This window comes from Grammomys surdaster, unplaced genomic scaffold (assembly GCF_004785775.1).
Source record: "Grammomys surdaster isolate TR1022 unplaced genomic scaffold, NIH_TR_1.0 280, whole genome shotgun sequence".
Classification (NCBI taxonomy): domain Eukaryota; kingdom Metazoa; phylum Chordata; class Mammalia; order Rodentia; family Muridae; genus Grammomys; species Grammomys surdaster.
In genome coordinates this window covers 1,772,018-1,781,606 of record NW_021604721.1, presented here as the reverse complement: position 1 = coordinate 1,781,606, position 9,589 = coordinate 1,772,018, and positions in this window count along the sequence as shown.

Here is a 9,589-nt window from a genome sequence, read left to right as displayed (position 1 = left end):
AAGAAACATTTGACATTCAACCCCTAACAAATCCAGATTGTCTATTTTCAGAAGGGATGGTCTGGAAATGATGTCATAGCTAAACACATCCTCTTCAAACTTCAGCTGAGTTTCAGCAATGCATTGTTCACATGAAATGTGAGTTTTGTTTCAGAGTTTTCTGTCAGAAGCATAGTTGATATTTTAGTGACAGTGTAAATGAGTGTATAGGGGTTGTGACTCCAGAGAAAAAAGCCTCTCTGGAGGGAGCATCACCTTTTGCTATTTAACATTGCCCCATGCTGGCTGGGTAGAGCGTTTGTCAAGCTTGAATGATGAATGAGACTCTGGGTTCCATTCTAAGGGATACGAAAATAAACAATAAAACAGGTCCTCAGAAAGCCCAATGAGCCAAGGCCATTGCCTCCGATGCTCCTTTTCCCTGACTGCCCGCTAATAAGCTGATAAACCACACTATCAATCCGTGCTTCCTGATGCTGCCTGACACTAAGTACCCCACGCTGGGGTTAAGGCTCCTTTGCTCTGCCTCATTCCCCAGGGACATCTAAGATGAGGAAGGAGAGCTGCAACATTCTAAAGTCACTGTGCAAGCATCCCTATTGCTGCCCATAAACACTCTTGCTTTGTGTCCTTAAGTGATTTTGAATTATTTGGGGCCAGTCACAGACATTTCAGACTCAAAGGCCAGCAGGGTGAGGTGGTTCACATGCAGATAGATGTGTGTGCTCCCAGAAAGTGGACTGCCAATGTCCTGCTCTACCAACCTACTGAAAGGAACACCAAGTGTGGGCTTTCGAGGCTTCTCCAGATAGCATAGGTAGATAAATATTTATGTAAATTCCAGATTTTAAAATGCAAACACTAACTCAATTCCTATAATACCGTGTAGACTTTCAGGGCTCATACATAAGCAAATGCAACACAAGATAGTGACCCCTGGGACAAGAGCTTTTTAAATCCAGTTTTGTTACATGGCCATAGGAAATTGGACATGTGACCTAATAGCCAGAGACCAGTGATCTCATTCACAGATGAGAAAGTCACTCTAGAGACAGTCTCTGGGGTGCAAGATAAGCACACATCAGTGGGTCTTGAGTTATAACCACCCTCCCCCAGCCACTCCTGCTCTCAGAGAAGGGCATGGCCCGAAGCTAAGCACCAAAGAATGTGACATGTATCTTAATGTAAACTTCCTATGATATATAAACTGTACTGAGAGTCAGGAGTCGTGAGACTCACCTAACAACCCACTGTTTAGCAGGCTGATGCAGGAGCATTGCAAGTTCAAGGGCAGGCTCAGCTACAAGGTAAGATCGTGCATCGGGAAAAAATAAACAAAAACAAAAAAAAAGCTGTGAACTCAGAGCATGAACTAAGACTCAGTATAGCACCAGCAAGACGGCTCAGTGTGTGAAAGTATTCCTCACACAAGTCTGATGACCTGATGCCTAAAGTTGTTCTCTGAACTACACACACACACACACACAAGTATACACACACAAATATACACACACAAGTATATATGTGAGTACAAATATACACACATGAGTACATACAAGTGAGTACACATATACACACATGCAAGTGTACACAGAGGAGTACACACACAAGTATGCACATAAAATTTCATAAATTAAAATAAATGATTCAGTGTGGGAATTTTTATAAATATAAACAGATCTCTTTATAATATGTGTCTTCTCAAAGTCTTGAGACTGATTCAATATATGTTGTTGTTTTTAATGTCAACTTACCCCAGTGTGCTTTTTAGTAGCCTTTTTAAACATACATTCATTGAATAAAGACCAAATTACTGAAGGGATAAACACAACTGTGAGAAGATCAGCTTCAGTTCAGCAGCGACACAGATCTTTCCAGTTTGTCCAGAATAAAGTGCTGTGAATCAAAAAATACTTAATCTTTCCCCACAATAAAAGTTACTGGGTAACTTTTCCCAAGTTACACAGTAATCACCATCATCATCACCACCACCATCACCATCATCACCACCACCATCACCATCCTCCCACAGTGGGATTCTCAAAATGTTAATGAATTGAGTTACTACCCTGTAATAATAAAACACTAAAAACAGATCATGGAAACTTATCAGGACAACAGGAGGATGTCATTTATATGTCTGGACAAAGTATTAGAGATATGTTACTACTCCAAATAATGACTGTAGAAGGAATGCTGTGGAGATATAGAAGAATGCCTGCAAATCAGAAACAGAGGGAAAAAGATGATATAATTTCTATAAGTTAAAATATAGCAAATGCATGTTTATAATAAGTAAACAGCATATCATAAAAAAGTTACGTTAGTTAAAAATAGCAGTAGGGTTGGGTACAGTGGCAACCATATTTAATGCCGGCACTCAGAAGGCAGAAGAGGTGGATCTCTGTGAGTTAAAGGCCTAGCCTGGTCTACAGAGCAAATTGCATAGCTAAACATAAAGACCTCATCTCTAATAATTGTGATATAATAATTAGCATATCCTAACAATACGGCAAACGCCAACTTTTTATAATCTCTCCTCTACTAAGTCTCTTACTGGTAAAAGATAACACTAGTTTTAGATTAGCAAATCACATTTTTCTGGAGGACACTAATTAGCACAAATTAACAGCCAGCAGTAGTGTTAACTATGTCTCCACTCTCTGGCTGGGGCCACAGCTCGGGTGCCTAGAATGCTGGGCCAGCTCTCCACCTCCGTGTTGTGTCTCTGGTCCTTCATTCCCTTCCTATGATCGAAGCTCACTGTCCAAAGTGGCCAGGCCAGTGTGCACTGAGAACCGAGTATACCAGAGAAGATATATTCTCTATCCGACAATCGGCAGTGCTTAAATAAACTATGCTCGTTTTCAAAGTAAAGCTTTGCGGGAAAACATTTATTAATGATTGTGATCTCTTCATATTCATGTGAACTGAGTTTCATTAATACACACACACTCACACACACATTCATACACTCACACTGTCACACACCACATTCACACACTCATACAGACACACATTCACATACACACATTCACTCACACACACTCACACACACATTCACACACACTCTCACACATTCACACATGCTCACACACACTCTCATAGACTCACACATACATTCACACACATAGACACACACACTCTCATAGACTCACACATACAGACACACACACATTCACACATGTTCACAGACACATTCACACACTCACACAAACACACATTAACACACTCACACAAACACACATTCACACACACATGAACACAAACCTACTGAAGACGAGCTAGATCAGTGTCTCATCCCCACAATTAAACATTTACGTAGCCAGTTGAACATTGATGTGACTTTCCATGATGTCCACGGCTTCACGTATACAAGTCGCTGAGAAACTTTCCAAGGCGTCCTGTTGGAAATTCTCCATTCCTGAGATAAGTCAGTGATCCGGCATCATCTGTGGTGCGGACACTTTCTTTTTCCCGAGCCGAACATTCTTATAAAACTTTAATGAGAAATGTTTAAACCTCTCACCAGCATTGTTTGTACCAAGCAGCAAGGAGCTGTAAGCAGTCTTGTGGGACTGGGGAGATTTACAGAGCTTCAAAGCCGTGATCTGAGCGCGACAGCCTCGCTGCCCTCATTCACTTTCTGAAGTTCAGTGTGTTAAGTTTGTTCCTTTAAAAACAGGGATAAGTATTTTTCTATGCTCTGTATCTCGTGCTTAGACAGGAACATCTAATAAAATCTCCATTTTTGCCAATGTTCACTGTCTTCCCGGGGATGGCTTGAAACTTTCTAAAGGGCACACCGTGGGCCCAAGACAACCTCTTAGCATGCACTGATTTCTGCTGAGAACAGAAATTCCTCACACTCACACTCTTCTCGGGGTCTCTTATCAGGTGGAGACTATCCATCTTCATTTATTATATCCCATGAGTCGGTGGCAGAAAAAAAAAACAAATAAAGACATTTCAATAATTTTTAGAAGTTTTTGAAAGTATCAACAATACATTTTGAAACTCTGACTTAAATTATAAAACACACACAACAATAGTGACTAAAACTAAAAGCAATATACATTTTTCTCACAGTAAATCTACCAGACTGGTCTTACTCTGGCAGGGATGGGAGAAAGGAAGAAAGAAGGAAAGAAGGAAAGAAGGAGAGAAAGAGAGAAAGAAAGAAAAGAAAGGGAAGAAAGAAAGGAAGAAAATTTAATTTGCAAGAAATATTCACTTATGTTGAACAAGTAATTCTTCACTTTTCCATTTGTTTTTTCCCTGAGAAGAAAGAATTATGAGTAACAATAATTTATTCACTATTCATCATTTCCTGCTTTAGTACACATTTTGACATTGTGACAGCCAAGAGTAGCAGATTTAAAGTCATTTGCTCTAGAATAAACAGTGTGCAACCTGTAGCAATGTCTATATAAAGTCTTAGATTCAAGATGGAAGATAATAGGAAGCCCCTGTTGGTTCATTATATGTCTTGTGAGATCAATTCAGTTTACCTGTGCAAAGAAGTAAAGGCTTAAGAAGTAATGGTTTACATGCTTGTATGATAATATTCCCTCCTGTGTGAAAAAGACCAAAAGCGTTACATGCTCACCAGGACATGGAAGAGTGCATGTATGTATGTATGTATGTATGTATATTTGTATGTATTTATGCATGTATGTATATATTGAGAAATGCATAATAATTAACCATCATTCCTATCTGTGTGTGTGTGTTCATGTGTGTGAGTGTATTACCAAACATAGCTGTGGGGAAAGCAGAGGCAACCTTCCATATAGGCAATGGCCTTCCATCATGGTCAAGACAAGATCTCTTTTTTGTTGTTCATTGTTGCAAACAACAGGACAATGGCCTTCCAGCTTTAAGGGGTTCTCCAGTCTTCCTCTCCCACCTCATTTTGGTATTACAGATGTACTACTATGCCTTACTTGATATGGGATCTGAGGATTCGAACCCAGATCCTCATGATTGCCTGACAGACACTTTACCAGTGAACCATCTCCCTGACACAGAATTAAATCATTCTTTTATATGGTGTCTCCATTTTCGATTCTTTTTACCAAATGGAACAAATGTACGTACCTCCTTTGGAGGGAGGGACGTTATGTAACCCAAGGGGTCTTCAAACTCACTGTGCAGCGTTGACTGAAACTTGAATGACTGCTTCTCCTCACCACTCTCTCTCCCAAGCACTGGGATAATAGGTATGTTATACTATGCCCAGCTAAATATGCCTGGTTTTTTGTGTGTGTCGGGAGTGGCTATTTTTTACTTTTAATTATGTGTGTAGTGTGGGTTTGTGGTGTGAGTGCAGTGTCTTGGAGGCCAGAGAAGGAAGGAAGACCCCATGGAGACAGAGTTACATCCAGTGTGAGCCACATCACATGGGTACTGGTGATAGAACTTGGGTCCTCTGTAAGAACAGTATGTGATCTTAACTTCTGAGCCATGTCTCCAACTCGTATGCCTAATTTTCAAAATTATAGTAGTAATGATAATAATTTGCTCTTTTTTTAAATGAGTAGATTGATGGAGAATCTCTCCATCAATTTTCTAGTCCATATCTTACCTAAAGCAGCAAAAAGCCAGGAGTATTAAACAAACAGAAAAAGAGAGGTATCCCCATTCTAGAAGAAGAAGAAGGAGAAGGAGAAGGAGAAGGAGAAGGAGAAGGAGAAGGAGAAGAAGAAGAAGAAGAAGAAGAAGAAGAAGAAGAAGAGAAGAAGGAGGAGGAGGAGGAGGAGGAGGAGGAGAAGGAGAAGGAGAAGAAGAAGAAATAAATATATGGAACTGGTTTTAGTTGACATTGTACAGTGATTTCTGCTAAGGGAATGTCTGTGAAAATGAGTTTATTGCTACAGCTGCAGAACAAACGTTCAATAACTTTCTCTTCTTATTTCTAGCCAACAGTTCCAAACAAGAAATCAGCAAGGACCCTTGCTTGCAGTTATATATCCAGTTCTGTGAATTATCAGACAGGAGCAAGTTCTAATTATATATACTTTTTTTTCTTCTTTGTTGTTAGTGGCAGCGCTGCCTCACTCTCTGGGACTGCCTTCAGTCTTGAGGCAATCTTCATCTAGCTCTGGAGTTACTGATTTGTGACATCATGTGACATCATGCTCAGCTTTCAGACCCTTTGCATCCTGTTCTCTTCTCATAAGCAAGACATTGATAGTTGGATATGAAACAGAGGTTCTGTTAAGGAGGGAGGGAGGATGGCAGGGGAACTAACTGCTGGTTAAGCACAAACCTTCTGGCTTTTCCTTCTCAGCAGTTACTGTGTTAATATCAAAGGCTAGAACAACAAGAGAGATAGTTCGGCTATGACCTGATCCAGAGAAGATGACAATGTATGCCTTCCAATACATAAGCTCATGATAGTCACACACACACACACACACACACACACATATATCTACACACACATACAGACATATACACATGCACATATACACATACATACATATACACATGTGCATACACATATATACACATATACATGCACATATATGCACACACACATGCATACATACATACATATACATATGCACACACATACAAACATACACACATATGAACTCACACATACAAACACATACAAACATACAAATATATGCACTCACACATATATACATACATACATTCACACACATACACACACATACATGCACATATATACATATGCACACACATACATATACACCCACGCACATACACACATACATGCACATACATATACACACATATATACACATATACACATACACACATACACACTCACACACACACACACATACACACAGGAACAGAACTGTACTTCTGGGCCTCTAGCAATAAAGTTCAATAAATCCCTGGCCCTTACTCAGCACTGATGGAGTTAAGCAATGCTCCCTCTCCGTGCTCCCTTAGCTCATCTTTACAGATCAGATCAGACATTTGTTTTCCTCCAGAGCCTGCCTGTGAATACCCAGAGCTCAGCTTCCCACAGTGGGAAGGTGCCTGTTGAGCACATTTGCCTTTGCCTTCACTACCTTTATTCACATTCAGTCTCCACCTATCATGAATCTCTAAAAGACTTTTATAAAAACAGTTTTAAACTAGCAGGTGGTGGTGCCCACCTTTAATCCCAGCACTTGGGAGGCAGAGGTAGGTGTATCTATTGAGTTTGAGGCCAGCCTGGTCTACAGAGTGAGTTCCACACATAGAAACCCTGTCTCAAAGACAAACAAACAAACAAGATCATTTATATTTCCAACAGGACATAGTTTATTTTCCAATTGTTCAGACCTTATCCCCAAAACATGGACCTACATATAGTGTAAGGTCACGCATGCTAATGTAATTGCAGTTCTTAACAACGGAAGCTGCCACCATGGTTCGAGGAGACAAAGGAAGGAGCTGTATCCTGGAATAAGATGAAAGGCCACTTTTATAACTCGGGTCCAAAGAATGTGATCCATTTTCCCTGTTTCCTATAAGACAGGTGTCTGTATCCCTTTCATTAGGGAAGAATTACCCTTACTTTATGTTCTCCAAGGATGGTTGGGAGCAGGTAGATAGTCTACACAATGCTTTTACATAGTTTTTGTACTCTGACATCAACACTTGCATAATAAAATTAATCTTTGTTTCTTATTCTGAAGACAGCTTGTTAGGATACTACTTGCATTGTAATATGTAAGTAAGTTCTAAATCTTGGAGTAATTAAGAAGGCACGCAAGCTCAGCAACTAGAAGGGATCAATTTATTTAAATCCATGAAAGATGGTCAGGTTCTAATGTCCTTTTTTTAAAAAAAAAATTATTTATTTTATGTATGTGACTGCGCTGCTGTTCTCTTCAGACACACCAGAAGGCATGAGATCTCATTACAAATGGTTGTGAGCCATCATGTGGTTGCTGGGAATTGAACTCAGGACCTCTGGAAGAACAGTCAGTGCTCTTAACCACTGGGCCATCTCTCCAGCCCTTTCTCATTTCTTTTCTTGCAAAGGTAATTACTAGAGAATCATCCTGAAGTGAAGAACCCTATGCTAAGAATGTCCAAGCATACTGGCAAATGGTTCCCAGGTGCTTCATTGTAATATGTGTACCATGCCCTTCAGTGTTGTAGGGGCATGATTGGAGCCAAGCTTTCCAAAGCTCAGAGATGTGATTGCGTCTCTTCTGATATCCTGATAAAGGGAAGACAGTTGGGAACTTTGACAGTAAGATGTATATTTATTGTAGTCCCTTCATACCCCAGGAGCTTTGCTTCCATGTTTGAAATTCTATCTTCACAGCACTGACCTCACCCAATTTTAAAAGAGACTTCAAGAGAAGAGAGATAGCTTGCATCTAGGTTTAAGAATAGACAGGAGGAGAGGAAACTGGAAAGTCCTAAAGTCTTGTTGAGTCACAGCAATAATGCTAACCCCAAGTAGCTTGGGACACCTGTGTTTTCTTTGAACTGAAACCCAACCCTAGTCTTGGACTTCTGAGATTTCAAAAGTATAGCTGATGTCTTTTGGAGGGTTGGGGTTGGATCTGATACTACAGTGGCTGCACAGACAAAATCTGTCTCAACATTCCTACTTGGGAATGGAACAAAATTGATTTCCCATGAAACAGCACATGGATGGAGATGTTTGCAGAGTTTCTGCTGCTGCTGCTTCGGGGGGTGAGGGGAGTTGTTATTTTTTCTGAATACTCATTATTATCTTACCAACATCTTGGTGATTCAGATGGTTGTGTTCTAACAACTGTGTTCCATGTAGTTTGAATTCCTGAAAGATATTCTAAAAGGTTGACCCATATAAAAAGTAGAAGCTGTATAAATCCTCAAACAGAAAGGTCTCTGTGTTTTATATTTGATCTTTGGTTTTAACAAAAAAACAAGTTGGACCTCCCTTGATACCTTGGTTCAACCTTGAGTAGAATTGTGTGTATGTTTAATGAGAATAATACAAATTCTTACCTCTATCAGAAAAATAGAAGAGACTCATCAACGCCACCAACACTATGTTGAAGGCAATCAATAAATACTGGTCAGATCCACGTATGATTCCTTTCTACAGAGAACACACTCAAGTGCTAGTAGCTTCCCACCTAATATAGGCCATGCTATCTCCAGGGAGTTACTCCAGAACCAAGAGACATTCAAAAATCTGTGCTATTATAGACTATCACACAGAAAGCAGATAATAAGCAATAGGGAAAGCCAAAACAGGAAAGAAACTCTCCCTCACCAGATGGAGCAGAACAAAGTCTACAGTGGAAAAAAAAAATCCTTGTTGTGTGGGAACACAAAAATCACAATAGTAAGCATCCAAGAATTTGAAGGTGACAGAGTCAAAGATAACCATCCCGATCTCACTGGGTCAGACGTTATAAGCAAAGGACCTGAGGATAAATTCAGTGGTAGAGCGCTTGCCTGGCAGCCACCCTGTGTTTGATCCTCAGCACTGAAAAATAATAAATAATAGATAAATCTTAATCTGAAAGTCCATAAGCAAATACTTTCTGATGTTTGACTTAGCTTACTTTGGTTCATTTTATTAATTCACCTTTCTTCAACAAAAATATGTTTT